Below are 17,664 nucleotides of genomic sequence, written 5' to 3'. Positions count from 1 at the left end.
TGTCCCCCCCTCAGCAGTGCCCCTCGCCCCCCCCTCCACGCACCTCCCCCCTCGGTCAGGCCCCTCGCCCACCTGCACCCAGCCCCCCTCAGCCAGGCCCCGTGTTGTACCCAGGAACAGGAGCAGGTCGAATGGACCTGGCTTTGCTAAAACTTTTTGTGTAGCCTGTTGGTGTACCCCCGGAAGACCTCTGCGTACCCCCAGGGGCACCCGTAACCCTGGTTGAGAACCACTGGGTTAGAGAAACGTGTGTGTGTGTGTGTGTGTGTGTGTGTCTAGGAATCAGGACTCCTGGGGTCTATCCTGACTGCGAGCGGAGTGGGGTCTAATGGTTAGAGCAGAGAGCTGGCAGGTAGGATTCCTGGGTTCTAGTCCAGGCGATGCAACTGATTCATTCTGTGACATGGGTTGTTCTGCCTTGTCCTCCTGTGACATGTGGAGCGCAAAGACCTGCCCCAGCCCTTCCCTTCCGGCTGGGTGGTGCAGGAATTAATGTCCATAGAGCCTGGGCTCTAAGATCCTGGAGCAAAGCATCCTGGAGAAGGAATTAGTTCCCCAAGCTTGACTGGCTCCCTGCCCCATCCCTCCCTCCATTAATCAGAACGAATCCCTCATGGCAGAGCTGTTGTCTGGTTACCCGCAGTGCAGACCCAATTTATTGTGTCCTGGCTGCTGTTCAGCTCAGGTTAACAGCATGGTCTGTTTCTGTGAACTCCCCCAGAGCTTTCGAATGGAAGTGAGAGTCTTCTTCACATCCTGCTCTAAACTGTGAGTAGTGTCGCTCTGTGGCTGTTGAACAGCTGCTGCATTCCTACCCCAGAGGTGGCATCATTTCAGTGCTGGGTGGGTGATCCCTGTGTAGTGTTGTTGAGTGCTGTTGCACATCAGCTATGCTCCATCCAGAGCTGTCTGCATTTCAATGCCAGGTGAGTGATCCCTGTATTGTGATGTGGGGGGGGAGGGATAGCTCAGTGGTTTGAGCATTGACCTGCTAAACCTAGGGTTGTGAGTTCAATCCTTGAGGGGGAGCCATTTAGGGATCTGGGGCAAAAACTGGGGATTGTCGCTGCTTTGAGCAGGGGGTTGGACTAGATGATCTCCTGAGGTCCCTTCCAACCCTCATGTTCTATGATACGCTGCTGCGCTCCACCCCAGAGGTATTTGTATTTCAGTGCTGGGCGAGCAATCCATGTGTTGTTATGCAGCTACTACGCTCCACTCCAGAAGTGGATGCAATTCAGTGCAGGGTGAATGAAAGTCCATGTCTCATTTTGCAAAGCATGGGTTCTCCAAGCAAGGGTGCTGTCTGTCCCATGTTCCTGCTCAATAGACTCTGGATTCTTAGCATCAGCGGAGCTACATTTTGAGCCGTGGTGGAACCAGGAGGCAGCTGGGTCATTGGTGGTTCCACCTTCAGTTATACCTATTGGCTTGAAAAGGCGCCACACGTATACCTAATGGCTGGTGAGGGGGGCAGTTGCCCCCCAGCCCACTATTAGCTCTGCCACTGATTCTTTTTAAATGTTCATTGCGCTGCTTCCACCAGCCACTTTGATTTCATTTCGTTTTACAGACCCAAGCAAAATGCAAGCGGCAACCTGGCCAGAAGCAGATCCGTGTAATTGAACAGACTCATCCAATTACTGAGCCTTCCCAGAGCCAGGTGCTGCCCTCACGATACATCAAACCTAGAGGACCTGCTAGGCTCCCAGTAGATGTAGCCTAGAGCCAAACGCAGGCCAGGCAATGTGGCTTCGCCCATGGAGTTCAGGTCCAGGGATTCAGTAGGGAGTAAATGGCCAGCACTGGATGCTTCAGGTTTTGGTGCCCACCCAGAGACGGCTGGGGGCTGATTTTCAATTACACACCTGTGGCTGGCCCAGGCCAGCTGACTCCAGCTCCCGGGGCTCGGGCTAAGGGGCTGTTTAGATGCGGTGTAGCCTTTGGGGCTCAGGCTGGAGCTTCGACTCTAGGACGATGCGAGGTGGGAGGTTCCCAGAGCTCGGGCTCCAGCCCAAGCCAGAACGTCTGCACCACAAATAAACAGCTGCTCAGCTCGAGCCCTGTGAGCCGGAGTCAGGTGGCCCGGGCCAGCCGTGGGCATGTAACTGCAGTGTAGACACACCCTAAGTGCCCACAAGCCCCCTGGGAGCTGCGGGTATTTAGCACCTCTGAAATCTAGGCCCCCGGTGTCTCAAAGTTAGGGGCCATTCAAAATCTTCTTGCCAGTGTCTTCCTCCACCCCCCACTGCTCCTGGGACGTTCCTGTTAACTGCTGGAAATGGCCCACCTTGATTATCACTACAAAAGGTTTTCTCCCCCCCGCTCTCCTGCTGGTAATAGCTCATCTTAAGTGATCACTCTCCTTACAGTGTATATGATATCACCCATTTTTTCATGTTCTGGGTGTATATAAATCTCCTCACTGTATTTTCCACTGAATGCATCCGATAAAGTGAGCTGTAGCTCACAAAAGCTTATGCTCAGATAAATTGGTTAGTCTCTAAGGGTATGTCTACACTACGAAATTAGGTCGAATTTATAGAAGTCGGTTTTGTGGAAAGCGTTTTTATATAGTTGATTGTGTGTGTCCCCACACAAATGCTCTAAGTGCATGTAGTCGGTGGAATGTGTCCACAGTACCGAGGCAACCGTCGACTTCCGGAGCATTGCACTGTGGGTGGCTATCCCACAGTTCCCGCAGTCTCTGCCACCCATTTGAATTCTGGGTAGAAATCCCAGTGCCTGATGGGGCTAAAACATTGTCGCGGGTGGTTCTGGGTACATATCGTCAGGCCCCCGTTCCCTCCCTCCCTCCAGGAAAGCAAGGGCAGACAATCGTTTTGCGCCTTTTTTCTTGAGTTACCTGTGCAGACGCCATACCACGGCAAGCATGGAGCCCGCTCAGATCACTTTGGCAATTAGGAGCACATTAAACACCACACGCCTTATCCAGCAGTATATGCAGCACCAGAACCTGGCAAAGCGATACTGGACAAGTAGGCAACGTCAGCGTGGTGACATGAGTGATGAGGACATGGACACAGACTTCTCTCAAAGCACGGGCCCCGGCAATGTGGGCATCATGGTGCTAATGGGGCAGGTTCATGCGGTAGAATGCTGATTCTGGGCCTGAGAAACAAGCACAGACTGGTGGGACTGCATAGTGTTGCAGGTCTGGGATGATTCCCAGGGGTTGCGAAACTTTCGCATGCGTAAGGGCGCTTTCATGGAACTTTGTGACTTGCTTTCCCCTGCTCTGAGGCACAAGAATACCAAGATGAGAGCAGCCCACACAGTTGAGAAGCAAGTGGCAATAGCCCTGTGGAAGCTTGCAACGCCAGACAGCTACCGGTCAGTCGGGAATCAATTTGGAGTGGGCAAATCTACTGTGGGGGCTGCTGGGATGCAAGTAGCCAACACAATCAAAGATCTGCTGATATCAAGGGTAGTGACCCTGGGAAATGTGCAGGTCATAGTGGATGGTTTTGCTGCAATGGGATTCCCTAACTGTGGTGGGGCCGTAGACGGAACCCATATCCCTATCTTGGCACCAGAGCACGAAGCCGGCGAGTACATAAACCACAAGGGGTACTTTTCAATAGTGCTGCAAGCACTGGTGGATCACAAGGGACGTTTCACCAACACCAACGTGGGATGGCCGGGAAAGGTACACGACACTCGCATCTTCAGGAACTCTGGTCTGTTTCAAAAGCTGCAGGAAGGGACTTTATTCCCAGACCAGAAAATAACTGTTGGGGCTTCATCGTGTGGACGGGTGCAGGGTTAAATCGATTTAACGCTGCTAAATTTGACCTCAACTCCTAGTGTGGACCAGGGCCTAGTGTGGTTGCAGTTCTACATCTTTATACTCGTGGAGCTTATTCCGCTTCTCCTATAGGAATAGCGATCCCAGGACTAGCACTCCTATACCAGCATAACTGCCTCAACACGAGGGTGCCTCACTTTAACTGTACTGGTCTAGCCAGTGGCTCAACCCTTCTATTTTATGCCTGGGCTTCTGACTCTGAAAACATGGTCGTCATCTTCTGTAACCTTGACATAACTCAAGCATAGCATGTGACATTACAGCAGGACCTGCTGTTTATAAATGTAGTACCTTCCCCGCCAGTACTGTTGTCATTCCTGACTCACACTCTCTCTCTCTCTCTCTCTCTCTCTTCAGGCTCTCTGTGAGGCTCTTGCTATGGGAAGGAGCAGCCTGGAGAAGAGCTGAAGCTTTCAAACTTCGTCAATATTTTTAAACTTGTAGATTCCCTACCATTGGGGTGTTGGGGTGTCCAGGTGGAAGGGGTGTCAGGGTGGAAGGACTGTCTAGCCTGTGTTATACAAGAAGTCAGACTTGATGGTCCAATGTCCCATTAAATTCTGCGAAATTATGTAACTGGAAAATGGCCCTTCCTGAGACCCTGCACTGGCCTCACCTGGCATCTCGCCAAGCCCAGACCGGCTGTATGTTCGCAGGCACGTTTCTTCCAAACCAGAAGTGGGAAACGTGATAGGCTGTGAGGCCAAGGCCAAGGGAACCATCGAGAGCTCAGCAGGGCTGGACGACCCTCAGGGCTTCGGGAAGAGAGGAAGGAGCAAACCCCTCCCTTATTAGGGAAAATGAGGGCCAGTGAAACATGCCCAGGGCTAGGGAATATAAACGCCAACTCAGGAAAGGTAAGGACACCATGAGGCAGGGTCTGATCCTGTGCAAGGAAGAGCTCTGCTCCAAGAACACAGCCTGTCTCGGTGAGTAGAGCAGTGCCATCAGCCTGTCTCGCAGTCAGGCAGTGCCCAGCCTCCAGATATGAGCTACAGACAACTCAGAGTCCTGGCAGCAAAGCTGAGAGAGAGCATCTCTCTCAACCCCTGTCCTGCGCTGCTCTCCAGATCCCCTCAGACACTGACGTTCCTCCTCTCCCATCTCAGCCAAATCCCAGGGGAATCTGTGCTCGGGGCCAGGCTGGGACAGAATCTGTCCTGCAGCTTTTGAGTCATGGGCACAAATCCACTTTCTGCTTAAAAAAGAATTCCAACTTTTCAGTGGCTGGGGCTGAGTCCCAAAGAGCTGAGCAGAAGGGCTGTGAGTTGCAGGCAGGTGGAGATGCTGAAGGGCTGCGAGCCCCAGACCCGGCGCAGACGCTGAAGGGCTGCGAGCCCTGGGCCCAGCCTAGAGGCTGAAGTCTTGCGAGCCCTAGGCCCAGCCTAGAGGGTGAAGGGCTGCGTGTCCCGGGCCCAGCCTAGAGGCTGAAGGGCTGCGAGCCCCGGGCCTGGTGCAGCTGTTGAAGGGCTGTGATCCTTGGGCCTGTTGCAGCCAGACATCCTGGGCCCTTTCCAGTGTATCAGCTGGGGGAGAGAAGAGGGGGTGCCACCTCAGTTTGGAAGGGAATTTGTTATTCAAAAGTATCTGCTCAAGATGAAGCAGTCATTGGATTAGGGTTGTTGGCTTGAGCTGCACAGCCTCAATTCTCCCTTCCTTTCTCCATCATCCCCAGGGCTACTGGCTCCGGCGTTGTCTCAAAATTAGGCAAGTCATAGATTCATAGATTCCAGTGACAGAAGGGATCATCTAGTCTGGTCTTCTGGATAGCACAGGCCAGAGAGCTTCCCAAAAATAATCCCTAGAGCAGATCTTGTCGGAAAACACCCAATCTGGATTTTAAAATGGTCAGTGATGGAGAATCCATCACAATCCTTGGTAAATTATTCCAATGGTTAATTACCCTCACTGTCAATCATTTACACCTTTTTTCCAGTCTGAATTTGTTTAGCTTCAACTTCCATGTTATACCAATCGTCGGTAGATTGAAGAGCCCATTATTAAATATTTGTTCCCCATGTAGGTACTTGGAGACTGTAATCAAATCAACCCTTAACCTTCTCTTTGTTAAGATAAATAGATTGAGCTTCTTGCCTGCATCGCTATAAGTCATGTTTTCCAGTCCTTTAATCATGCTTGTGGCTCTTTTCTGAACCCTCCAATTTATAAACATCCTTTTTGAATTGTGGATACCACAACTGGACACAGTAGGGATCACACTGGTGCCACTATTGAGGTACAGTAACCTCTTTACTCCTACTCGAGATTCCCCTATTTAGGCATCCCAGGATCACTCTAGCTATTTTGGTCACTGTATCACACTGGGAGCTCATGTTCAACTACTTATTCACTTCTACCCCCAAATCTTTTTCAGAGTCACTGCTTCCCAGGATAGAGTCCCCCATCCTCTAACTAAGGCCTACAGGTTTTGTTCCTGGATGTATATGTTTACATTAGCCATATTAAAATTAGGGCTGTCAAGCAATTAAAAAAAATAATTGCGATTAACTGCGCGATTCAAAAAATAAACCGTGCGATTCAAAAAAGAATTACGCGATTAATTGTGCTGTTAAACAACAATAGAATACCATTTCTTTTAAATATTTTTGGATGTTTACTACATTTTCAAATCTATTAATTTCAATTACAACACAGAATAAAGAGTGTACAGTGCTCACTGTATATTTATTTTTGATTATAAATAATTGAACTGTAAAAAACAAAAAAAAACTATTTTTCAATTCACCTCATACAAGTACTGTAGTGCAGTCTCTTTACCATGAAAGTTGAGCTTACAAATGTAGAATTATATATATATATATATATATATATATAAAAATTGCGTTCAAAAATAAAACAATGTAAAACTTTAGAGCTTATAAATCCACTCAGTCCTACTTCTTGGTCAGCCAATCGCTCAGACAAACAAGGTTGGTTACAATTTGCAGAAAATAATGCTGCCTGCTTCTTGTTTACAATGACACCCGAAAGTGAGAACAGGTGTTCCCATGGCACTGTTGTCGCTGGCGTTGAAAGATATTTTTGTGCCAGATATGCTAAAGATTCATATGTCCCTTCATGTTGCAATCACCATTCCAGAGGACATGCTTCCATGCTGATGAGGGGCTCTGCTTTTGATAACAATCCAAAGCAGCGTGGACTGACACATGTTCATTTTCATCATCTGAGTCAGATGCCACCAGGAGGTTGATTTTCTTTTTTGGTGGTTTGGGTTCTGTAGTTTCTGTATCAGAGTGTTGCTCTTTTAAGGCTTCTAAAAGCATGCTCCATACCTTGTCCCTCTCAGATTTTGGAAGGCACTTCAGAATTTTAAACCTTGGGTCGAGTGCTGTAGCTATTTTTAGAAATCTCACATCGGTACCTTCTTTGCGTTTTGTCAAATCTGCAGTGAAATCTTAAAAAGAACATGTGCTGGGTCATCATCCGAGACTGCTATAACATGAAATATGTGCAGAATGTGGGTAAAACAGAGTAGGAAACATACAATTCTCCCCCCAAGGAGTCCAGTCACAAATGTAATTGATGCATTATTTTTTTAATGAGCATCATCAGCATGGAAGCATGTCCTCTGGAATGGTGGCTGAAGCATGAAGGGGAATATGAATGTTTAGCATATTTAGCATGTAAATACCTTGCAACGCTGGCTACAAAAGTTCCATGCCTTCTCACTTTCAGGTGACATTGTAAATAAGAAGCAGGCAGCAGTATCTCCCCTCAATGTAAACAAACTTGTTTGTCTGAGCGATTGGCAGAATAAGAAGTAGGTTAGGTAACCAAAAAAAATTTGCATTTGTAAGTTACACTTCGAGGTCTAGTGGGTATGAGTGGGGGCGCTGGGGGTGGGAGTCAGCACTCCTGGGTTCTATTCCTGGATCTGTGAGGGAGGGTTGTCTACTGTTTAGATCAGGAGATGGAGAGTCAGGACTCCTCCTGGCTTTGCAGCTGACTCCCTGTGTGACTGAGGGCAATTCCCCGCACCCCCCCCCGTGCCTCAGTCATACGGGGATAATGACACCGACCCAGCTCCTGGGGGTTGGGGCTGGATTCATTCCAGGGTTTCTTCAGGTATGTTGGCAACAAGAAGAAAGCCAAGGAATGTGTGGGCCCCTTACTGAATGAGGGAGGCAACCTAGTGACAGAGGATGTGGAAAAAGCTAATGTACTCAATGCTTTTTTTGCCTCTGTTTTCACTAACAAGGTCAGCTCCCAGACTGCTGCGCTGGGCATCACAAAATGCGGAAGAGATGGCCAGCCCTCTGTGGAGATAGAGGCGGTTAGGGACTATTTAGAAAAGCTGGACGTGCACAAGTCCATGGGGCCGGACGAGTTGCATCCGAGAGTGCTGAAGGAATTGGCGGCTGTGATTGCAGAGCCACTGGCCATTATCTTTGAAAACTCGTGGCGAACCGGGGAAGTCCCGGATGACTGGAAAAAGGCTAATGTAGTGCCAATCTTTAAAAAAGGGAAGAAGGAAGATCCTGGGAACTACAGGCCAGTCAGCCTCACCTCAGTCCCTGGAAAAATCATGGAGCAGGTCCTCAAAGAATCAATCCTGAAGCACTTGCATGAGAGGAAAGTGATCAGGAACAGCCAGCATGGATTCACCAAGGGAAGGTCATGCCTGACTAATCTAATCGCCTTTTATTATGAGATTACTGGTTCTGTGGATGAAGGGAAAGCAGTGGATGTATTGTTTCTTGACTTTAGCAAAGCTTTTGACACGGTCTCCCATAGTATTCTTGTCAGCAAGTTAAGGAAGTATGGGCTGGATGAATGCACTATAAGGTGGGTAGAAAGCTGGCTAAATTGTCGGGCTCAACGGGTAGTGATCAATGGCTCCATGTCTAGTTGGCAGCCGGTATCAAGTGGAGTGCCCCAAGGGTCGGTCCTGGGGCCGGTTTTATTCAATATCTTCATAAATGATCTGGAGGATGGTGTGGATTGCACTCTCAGCAAATTTGCGGATGATACTAAACTGGGAGGAGTGGTAGATACGCTGGAGGGGAGGGATAGGATACAGAAGGACCTAGACCAATTGGAAGATTGGGCCAAAAGGAATCTGATGAGGTTCAATAAGGATAAGTGCAGGGTCCTGCACTTAGGACGGAAGAACCCAATGCACAGCTACAGACTAGGGACCGAATGGCTAGGCAGCAGTTCTGCAGAAAAGGACCTAGGGGTGACAGTGGACGAGAAGCTGGATATGAGTCAGCAGTGTGCCCTTGTTGCCAAGAAGGCCAATGGCATTTTGGGATGTATAAGTAGGGGCATAGCGAGCAGATCGAGGGACGTGATCCTTCCCCTCTATTCGACATTGGTGAGGCCTCATCTGGAGTACTGTGTCCAGTTTTGGGCCCCACACTTCAAGAAGGATGTGGATAAATTGGAGAGAGTCCAGCGAAGGGCAACAAAAATGATTAGGGGACTGGAACACATGAGTTATGAGGAGAGGCTGAGGGAGCTGGGATTGTTTAGCCTGCAGAAGAGAAGAATGAGGGGGGATTTGATAGCTGCTTTCAACTACCTGAAAGGGGGTTCCAAAGAGGATGGCTCTACACTGTTCTCAATGGTAGCAGATGACAGAACGAGGAGTAATGGTCTCAAGTTGCAGTGGGGGAGGTTTAGATTGGATATTAGGAAAAACTTTTTCACTAAGAGGGTGGTGAAACACTGGAATGCGTTACCTAGGGAGGTGGTAGAATCTCCTTCCTTAAAGGTTTTTAAGGTCAGGCTTGACAAAGCCCTGGCTGGGATGATTTAACTGGGAATTGGTCCTGCTTTGAGCAGGGGGTTGGACTAGATGACCTTCTGGGGTCCCTTCCAACCCTGATATTCTATGATTCTATGATTCTATACAGCACCTCTGAGGGAGGTGCTAGGAAAGGGCAGGACATAAGTAACCAACAGACACTAATGGGATGCACCATGTGATTCTCTTTCTGTCCCTAGCGCATGTGACTGGACCCCAACACAGCCAATGCCTACCTGCTCTTGTCCCGGGATCAGCGGAGCGTGAGGGTGGGCAAGAAGAGGCGGGACGTCCCCAGTAACCCCAAGCGGTTTGACACGTGCACCTGCATCCTGGGCCGGCAGCGGTTCACAGACGGGATGCACTACTGGGAGGTGGAAGTGGGGGACAAACCATGTTGGACACTGGGGGTCTATGAGGAGTGTGTGAGCAGGTAGGGAATTTTCACGCCCTCACCAGCGACTGGTTTCGGGACGGTGTGGCTGCACAATGGGGATGAGTATGCAGCGCTCACTTCCCCCCTGCCCGAGCTTATGCTGAGAGCGAAGCCTCGGCAGATTGGCATCCTCCTGGACTTTGAGGCCGGAGAGGTGTCCTTCTACAACGTGACTGGCAGCTGTCACATCTACACCTTCAGTGGCATCTTCTTGGAGCCCCTGTGGCCATACTTCTACCCGAGGGTGCGGGCAGGCAGCCTGAATGATGCCCCTCTGACCCTCCCACAGGGAACACAGCAGCCATGAGCCAGTCACAGCCGCCTTGGCACCTTGGGCTTTCAGGACTTACCAATGAAAGGCTTTCTTAACAACACATAATTCACCAGCGGAACTAACTGCCACAGGATATTGAGGGGGCCAAATGTCTAGTGGGATTCAAAAAAGGATGAGACATATATATGGATGATCCAAATATCACCAGCTAGAGAGGGCAGGAGACACCAGGACTATAAAACCATCTCCACAGGGCAGGAGCCAGCCACTGACTACAGGGGGGCACATTCCCCAAAGAGAAGGTTATTCCATAATTACACACTGCAGGGTCTCTGGTACCTTCCTCGAAGCCTCTATGGAGACAGGATACCTGGCTTTCGGGCGCTGCAGTGAGCTAGCACAGCAAATCCTGTGCTCTCTGGGTGCTGTTAGAGCAAGAAATTGGTCACTGAAGCTGATAATCAGCCACAGAGCAGGAGCACTGATCCACGATAAATGCTCCCACACTGCTAGACCTTCCTGCACAGCCCCAGTAGGGGAGTCTCCATCCAGCATTGCCATTCCCCAGCACTGGAATGCAGAGTCAGCAGCATCTGCAGGGAGGCCCAGGGAGCAGGAGAGGGTGGGTGAGAGGACCTGAGGGCCTTGCTCAGTTTGCAAAGAATCCAGCTGCATCATCTTTCGTAGGTGGTGTGGCTGGTGGAGACCTTGGGTCTCTGGCATGTCATGCTCCTGGCTTAGCCGCTTGGTTCAAGGTAGAGCATTGCTGCCTGTGTCCTGTAACCTCCAGCAGCCAAGCTCCTTGGGGCAGCCATGGAAACATTGCCTTTGGCTACCCTTGTTTTAAAGGGCTCGGGGAGCATGGACACGAGGATGGAGTCGCGTGTCTGTAAAGGGCGGGGCCTGCCAACACGAGCGAGCCAGCTCCAATCGGCAATTCGCCTCTGACCTATTTCCCCTTCTAGTGAAATACCGAAGCCTTCCTTCCGCTGGATGCTTCTGAGCCCAGCCCAGCCCATGGGCCAGAGCTGTCCACAGCCCTGTGCGTGTTCTGTCCCTGGTCTCACCGACGGTGTGCGTCAGCACGCAAACCCAGTGCAGACTGCAAAGCCTGTTGGCCCATAAACTTCAGCTCTCTAGGTCATTTTCTCCCACCAATAAACCATGCATTCCAATAGCCTTGTATAAGCTGGCAAAGCATCCCTTGTGATCTGAGAGCTGCTCACCCCCACCTTCTGGGGGAAGGGGGAGAGCTAGGAGATCCAGTCCAGCTGGAGCCGTGGTGCTCTCAGGACTCAGCACTCTCATGGGCCCTTCGTGGTGCATGTGTGATTCAGGGACTACTATGACTGTCTGAGGGAGCTGCCCATTCCCTAGCCCTGTGTGCACCTCTCTGTGATGGGACTTCACCCCAAGAAGCCAATGTGCTGCATGCAGCTAAATAGTCCAGCCCCCCTCCAGCCCCGGTAATGAAGGCAGAGTGAGAGGAATTTCACACACAGAGAACCCCCTAGACTGTTCCGAAGCTAGGCAGAGAGGGTGGGACAAGGGTGTCTCTGAGGCCCTCAGGCTGGGCCTAGCTCACTGCCATGCCCCTCTCAAGGAGTGGTTTTGTCTTCTTGACATATATTCACCCTAACCCAAATCATGACAGGTTTCAGAGTAGCAGCCATGTTAGTCTGTATTCGTAAAAAGAAAAGGCGTACTTATGGCACCTTAGAGACTAACCAATTTATTTGAGCATAAGCATCCGATGAAGTGAGCTTTAGCTTATGCGCAAATAAATTGGTTAGTCTCTAAGGTGCCACAAGTCCTTTTCTTTTTCCTAACCCAAATGTATCCCATTGGCTTCAGGGAGTTCCAAGCTAGGACAAGTTCACCTTGATGTCTTTCTCCAGCAGGCGGATGGTTGCAGAATCTCTCCTGGGTTGCAGAATTGCTCCTAGCCAGGGCTGGCTTTGATGCAGCAGCCTGGGGATGGTGCCCCATCCTAGCTGGGCAGGGCTCATGCCCTCCTTGCCTGGCCAATCCCATCGGGCTCCCCTTGAATATGTCCAGGACGCGATGGCTGCAGCCCTGCAGCCGCTGTACAGCCATGGGCACAGTAGGCCTGTGTGTGGGTGTTCGTCTGGCTCCAGGGCTGGGGAGGGAGGAGGAGACCCGGGAAAGAGCAGCAGCAAGCCGTTCGCTGAGTAGACAGGACTGGGCTGGCAGCTCCAGGTGCATTCCCAGCTCTGCGGAGAGGGACGTCAAGGCTGGCTGGACTGATCCCTAGATCTAGATCCCTAGAGGGCAGGTGCGTGCAGGGGTCTGGACACAGAGAATGGCCGACACCCTGTTTCCTGGCAACTGATGGCCTGGGCCCTTCCCCCCTGCAAGGTGAGACCTAAGGGTTGGAGAAAAAGGGAATCAGGTGCCCTCCTGGCCGGGGAAAGGGACAAAGCCCAGAGGAGGAGGGGCTGGAGGGAGTTTCAGTTTGGGGCTGGCTGGGACATGGAGTGAAGGGCAGACGTGGTTGTCTGGCTCACTGCCCCCCAAAATGGACCCAGCTGAAAGGTCCGGTTCTCGACACCTACAAGCTCTGTATTAGACCATGTTCCTGTCATCTAATAAACCTTCTGTTTTACTGCGGGAAGCAGCGCGGGGCGAGGGATGTGCTGGCCACGGCTTCCTGCAGCCCCCGTTGGCCTGCAGTGGGGAACTGCGGCCAGTGGGATCCGCGATCGGCCAAAGCTGTGGACGCGACAGGTAAACAAACTGGCCTGGCCCGCCAGGGGGCTTACCCTCGGGGGTTGCATGCCAAACGTTGCCGACCCCGGTGCTACAGCAATCTCCCGTACAGCAATGGCTGTTACAAGACAGCATAATTTAGAACAACCCAGAGTCTAAAGCTCAGGTGTATTTGAGGATCTGGGCCAGTACTTGGCTGTTTCTATAGTAATGACCCCTGAGCAAGCAGTGTAATGTACATGCTTATCTCTGAGCTTGTCCAGAGGCTGCATGTCCATCAGAGTGACTAGATGTCCTGATGTGTAATAAAAACACTTGGAGTCATAAAAAATCAACCCAGCCTACTTTACAGGGCCTGAGCCTTCTCTCCCTTACAGCATCTGAGCAGTAGGAGAATGGCTCATACGGGCCACTGTTATGGTTGTTGTATTCTATTGATAAAAGCATAATACTGGCCAGTATTATAGTTGCTGTATTCTGTTATAAAACAACAACAAAACATAGAAAAATAAAAAATACAATTTAACGTTTTGAATTAATTTGGGGAAAAGAATTTACAGGACAATACAAGAATTCAAAACATTTAAAACATTCCTTTCTTTCTCTCCAGTATTTTCGTCTCTTTTGTTCCAATTTTGGGTAGCGGGAGCGAGTAGTATAAGAGCCCTACCATCAATCAAACGTTAACCCCACCCCTTGACCCCGTAAGCCCTGCACACAGGTCACTGGAAGTCCCACCTCATGGGAGTATTACTTCCAGAGTCAAGGTGGACACATGTCCGGAAGCAAGGTGTGTCATGTGACCCCAGTAAGAACTCCTCCCACTGTCCTCTGCTGATCAGGATGGATTCTGCCCCCACAGGAACGCTTCGAGAGAAGATTTGACCAATCAGGGGGAGTTCCGGGGTTTGTGTGACCCCTCTAAGAACTCCTCCCACTGCCCTCTACCAATCAGCAGGGGTTTCAGCCGCTGGGGACCACCCCGAGAGGAGATTTGCCCAATTGGGGGGAATTCTGGGGCAGGGTGACCCGTCAGGAGGTGGCTCGTGTGACCCCTCTAAGAACTCCTCCCACCACCCTCTACCAATCGCGATGGGTTTTGGCCACAGAGGACAGCCCCAAAAGGAGATTCGACCAAAATAGGGTGGGTTCTGGGACGGGCTCAACCACCCAGAAGAGGGTCATGTGACCCCTCGAAGGACTCCTTCCAATGTCCTCTGCCAATCAGAGTGCAGAACCATCACCTCATAAGTCCCAGCGCTGGGAAGAGGAGGCCATCTCTTACCAAGAAGACGTGTTTTAGAAATTGTGGAAAGGCTGAGAGGAAACGTGGACTCCTTTACCACCCCTGTGAGATCTTCAGATTTTGTTTTAGCCCCGAGGACCTTTGGAGTTGTGTGGAGAAAGCGCTACAGCAGCGACAGTTCTGAAGAGGATGAGAGAGAAGCCAAGGGGATTCCTTTGGCCCAGCCATTGATGGATATGCCAGAATCCGAACCTGAAGCCCAACTGCTCATGAGACACCCCGATGAGCATGGTGGCCTCTCGTCATCCGCCACCCTGGAGGAGGAAGGCGATCATGGCTTGGGGGAGGCACTGGCAGACAAGGTGAATGGAAAAGACATAGCTCAGGTAAATGAATGATTAAGAAGCGACGGTCGATGATTGGGTGTAATGAGGTTAGGAACCAGGGGTTGTGTAAATCTAAAAACAAGGAGTGGGAACTTACTCTTGTTTCTTGTCTGAAAATCTCTCGACAGCTTGACGATGCCTTTCCAGAGGACCCGGAGGCCCTGGACGGCGTTGCATCAAGCAGCGAAGGTGAACCAGGCCCGCCTTGTTTTTGCTCAACGCCGCTAGAAATTGTTGAAGATGACTCCGAGGAGGACGGCTACGAGGAGTTTAGGAGGAGGCTTGGCATGGAACTCGCTGAGCCAGTGCCACGTCACGAGCGTAAAAATGTTATGCGGACTATTGTACGCGTTGCTGTTTATGCTGTTCTTCATCACTGTCTTAGGGAAAAGCTTTTTGAAAATGGTGAGGGCTGTGTCATAGATGCCCCAGCCCAATGGCACCATGACTGTGTGACTTGGACTTCAATGGATAGAAACTGCAAGCTCTGGGGCCTGTGTGCTGAGCTATATTTGGAAAGCTTATTGAACACTATTATTGCCATAGGTTATGTTATGCAACATCTGTGCCTAACCCAAGAACATTTAGCGCAAGGGGTGACCTTGAGAAATGCTGTGCAATTCAGTGGAGACCCTGACCTTGTTTTGAAGACAATGACCAAACTGGAAGATGCCTGCTTACAGCGTTACATTGACCGTCTGGTCCACACAAAAAGTGACAGAACCCTGCTTAAGAAACAGTCTATTTGTAAGAAATCTAAAAGGATTAATTGAGAGAATGATGACGGGACAAACTTGCAATATAAAACTTGGCTGCTGTAGATTTTAAAAAATCAAATGAAAAGGGCTTTGTGATTATCTGTGTTTCTGTTAGAAGGTCTCTGGCCCTTAAGTGAGCTAAAAGTTTTAATGGAGCCTCTGGGTTTGTTTTCAAGAAGCTGTATGACTTTTAAATGAAAAAAAAATGGTTTGTGAGAACCTAGGTCTTGTGTCTTTGTGTAAAAGAGACCCATTTACAGCAAAAAGCTGTGAAGTGGGAGGGGAACAAATCCTAAAAATGTGTTTACAGTGTAACCCTTCTGCCCATCAGAGTTGGCCACAACAGGGGCTGGATTCAGTATCTAGGAGTTCCCTCCCAGTAACACAATGCAAAACCGGGTCAAGCCCCCCAGCAGCGAGGCACTGAAGCTCCCCTATGACAAGTTGAAATCACTGAATACTGTGTTAAGTAGTAGGGGGGCCTCAGAGCTGGGGCACCGTGAACCCAAAGTGACGTCAGCTCTGCAGTCTGTAACCAAACTCCTAATAGAATCAAAATTACCTCTGACATTACACAATGGAGAGAAAGTGCAATTGGTGTTTGGGGCCCTCAGAAGGGGGCTCACATCACTAGGCACAAACCTCCAAACTCTCTCAATTCACTGGGTTTTGGAATCCTTGTCCCTTGCCTAGCGAGTGCTACTTAGTTGATGGCGAGTCCCTCCGTCATAAAAGGCCAAGGACAGTTCTACTGTCCTTGATTCACATAATCAGGATAACGACACTTTATTCTTCCTGCCCCAATAACAGAGAAACTGGGGATCCCACAGCCGCCAAAGTGACCATTTGGGCTCCTGTGGGCTCATGCTAGGTGGGGTGAGTGTCCTGTGCAAATGAGATCAGCTCCTGAAGTCCTTTCCCACAACTCACCACCAGATGTCAGGGTAGAGCTCATCCTGCCTCTGCTTACAACAGGAAAACAAAACAGGGATGGTTCAGACATGTGTTTGAGTACAATAGAGTTGACTCATCCTGTTCACACCCCCACTGAATAGCGAAGGTAACTGTGATTACTTACCCTTGTTGCTAGAGGGATAAATGTGATGGGTGTGCACCCATAGTAAGGGAAGCGGGTGGGTGAGTTCGGATTAATATGAAATGAAATAAAACCTCAGGAATTCGCAGATGCTATTGGGCAGTTTAAATATAATCCCTGGAGTTGGTAGAGCACTACTGGACAGTGAAAATGACCCAGGAACTGGCAGAACTCTACTGGACAGTTTAAATATGACCCAGGAGTTGTTTGAATGCTATGGGTCACTCTTTCTAGCAATTCAAAGCCATTAAAAGTTTAAAATACTCTATTTACCCAAAAAACCCAAAACAACCAACCAAAAAATCCCACCACACACACACACACACACACACACACACACACACGGGTCTAACCCAAAACTGAAATGTTTGAAGGGTTCACAAATCTTCCCCATGCTTTAGAACAATCATTTGCTCGAAAGACAAATTTTTAAAAGCTGTGGGTGCTTATTATGGTTGTGATACAACCATTTTATTTCAACCCCCAACCCCAAAGTTTAAGCATGAAAGAAACATGTTTAAAAAACAAGCCCCAAAGACATTTACTGAGATCTGCAAAGGGTCCCCACTTGGAAATGGGTACAGTTACATTACAGATTGGTGATTTACTGTTTAATACTGTAAGAAGGCCCTACAGAAAAATGTATTTTAACTAAAAGGAAAAAAATGTGGCCAAAAGCAGCTCGGTTGTGCAGACAGCTTAATTTGTTGGATCATACTAAAGAAGTTCTGTATTAAAATCACAAATGAGTGTGATTCCCCATAGTTTAAATTCCAGGGTCTTGCTAATTAAGAGGTCTCTTGGGTTTTGGTGCTGTTTCTCTCCCTCTCCGTGTGAAAGTTGCAAGCTGCTAATTGTGTTAGTACATCCTTGACAGAGTCTGTTCTCAAAGCAACACTTTGTAACAACAGAAACAGCACACAGAGACTCCCCGCCCTTGTGTTGTATTTATCTGGCTTTGTTAACAATTGTGCTTTAAAATAGAGATAGAGGATGTATGTGGATGGATGCTTGGTGTGGATAATAACTGAATGATCAGGGAGGTGCCAGCCTAAGAATCCAGTGTCCGTCGGCCAAAGAAGGCGTCAACCAGAGGACCCCCGGAGGGCAGACTGGAATCCACCCAACAGCCTCAAGGA

The 17,664-nt window shown here is 49.5% G+C and overlaps 1 protein-coding gene across 2 annotated transcripts in view; it reads left to right on the top strand.

Moving 5' to 3' along the window:
* LOC140900694 (gametocyte-specific factor 1-like) overlaps positions 1-17,664 on the top strand; it is a 610,277-nt gene that overhangs the window by 285,694 nt on the left and 306,919 nt on the right. The gene's annotated exons all lie outside the window — the stretch shown is intronic.

Source organism: Lepidochelys kempii, chromosome 20 (genome assembly GCF_965140265.1).
Source record: "Lepidochelys kempii isolate rLepKem1 chromosome 20, rLepKem1.hap2, whole genome shotgun sequence".
Classification (NCBI taxonomy): domain Eukaryota; kingdom Metazoa; phylum Chordata; order Testudines; family Cheloniidae; genus Lepidochelys; species Lepidochelys kempii.
This window is presented reverse-complemented; position numbering and strand designations above follow the sequence as displayed.